General features: G+C 50.0%; 1 pseudogene; it reads right to left on the bottom strand.

The window, feature by feature from the left end:
* Window positions 1–776: 776 nt before the first annotated feature.
* On the bottom strand, window positions 777–1,340 carry LOC102846178 (annotated as a pseudogene).
* Between the last annotated feature and the right edge of the window lie 437 nt (window positions 1,341–1,777).

Below are 1,777 nucleotides of genomic sequence, written 5' to 3'. Positions count from 1 at the left end.
AGGGACAACATGCTTGGGAGGGTGGAGGGACAGCGCAGGAGGGGAAGACCCTCTATGAGATGGATTGATTCGGTGACTGGGGTAATCGGGATGGGTGTGTGGAGGGCAGTGCGGCTGGCGCAGGATAGAGCAGGGTTTAGGGCTGTTGTGCATAGGGTCGCTATGAGTCGAAAACGACTCGACGGCACATAACAACAACAACAACAACAACAGTTATCTTAATAATTATAACATTTTTGTCAGGATCACAAAAAGAGCTCTCTGTAGTATAAAAACCAACTAAAGAAGCAATTAGACAGGAAGATACGAAAATATATGATATGCAAAGGCCAGTGTATTCAGTTCCTTTCCATGTAGCATCTAAGAACAAACTGCTGTCCTGTTCCTGCTATTCCTCTCTCAAACTAACAGTCTGAGGGGGAACATTTGAGGATCAACTCATCTTCCTTGGTGAACTATCTTTTGTTGTACATACAGGAAAGAAACATTCTTGTTGACCTAGACTAGCCCCAAGTGGAGAGTGCTGCGAGACGAAAGCATTATCTCTTCCATCACCAGTCAAGTTCAAGTTAAGTCCATACTAAGTTAACTTGTACCAGAAGAAATTGATTCCACTCTGTCAATGCAGGGAGGAAGGCACGGGAGGAGAGGAGGAGGAGAGTCTCAATGTTCTATGTTGGAGGGCAGAGGCTTCTGGTGAAAAACTACAACCGGCAGACTCTGATCAATGATGGAAGAGAAACTACCCAGAAACCATGGCGGTGAAGCTGCCTGCCTTAGGATGCCATGCCCAGCAGGAAGCCTCCAAAGAAACCCCCAGTCATAAGGACGTTTTTCTTCACAAATGACACCACCTCCTCAGCTTGGCTCCTCACTTCGTTAGGTATCTGGTTACTCTTACGGATTTTCAGTTGCTCCTTGGCTTTCTTCATATCCTTCTCTACGCGTTGCCAGTCAACCTTGATGTAGCCGGTGTGGTTTGCAATCTGAAGGAGAAAAAAGCCACCGCCCACAGCTGTTGCCGCCAACTTCCCAACCTTCTGGAATATGAAACCCGTGCACCAGCCAGTGACACCTCCAATGAACAGCTGGGTGGCTACACTGTACTTTTCAGCAGAAGGCCCAGCTTCTTGTCCAAACAGCTTGCGCCACCATGGCTGCTGCTTAGCAAATTCTGCAAGGTCCAACGGCTCGGAGTTTCCTTCAAAGTTTTCTTGACTGGTAGCGGCCATTTTGGCGAGCTCGTCTCGTGAGATCACTCGCACGGTGTGGGATGGGGAGTGGCGGATCGTCTTGGTCGCCACCACCTGGCTTCCTGCACGTGGGGCAGATGTTTCCATCCCCAGGGCCTGCGGCGAAAGAGGGCGGGCCTGGCCTCTGCGACTGCTCCCCGCCCCTCAGACGCGCCAGGCTGCCGTGCGTCACAAAGCGCTGCACCCCGAGCGCGCTCCTGACCGGTGCGCTCCGAAGCGCGTGTGCCCATGCAGGATGTTTCAATCACTCGCCTTTGTATCTGAGACCTGGTGGATGAATAAGGATGACAGAAGGAGAATTAATGCCTCGACACAGGATAGGACAGTGTTTAAACCTGTTGTTCACAGGGTCTCTCTAAGTTGTACTTGACTCAATGGCACTTAACAACAACAACGTCTTCTAAGTAACAGGTTGTTAGGTGTTGTGGGGTGAACTTAGGTTCATAGCAAAACCATGGACAACAGATTGAAACCTTGGCCAGGCTTCGTAGTGGTGGAGAGAGAAACATTGGACCACTGCTGTG

The sequence above is a fragment of the Elephantulus edwardii genome, unplaced genomic scaffold (assembly GCF_000299155.1).
Source record: "Elephantulus edwardii isolate Elephantulus edwardi_28Jun2011 unplaced genomic scaffold, EleEdw1.0 scaffold00015, whole genome shotgun sequence".
Taxonomy (NCBI): domain Eukaryota; kingdom Metazoa; phylum Chordata; class Mammalia; order Macroscelidea; family Macroscelididae; genus Elephantulus; species Elephantulus edwardii.
This window is presented reverse-complemented; position numbering and strand designations above follow the sequence as displayed.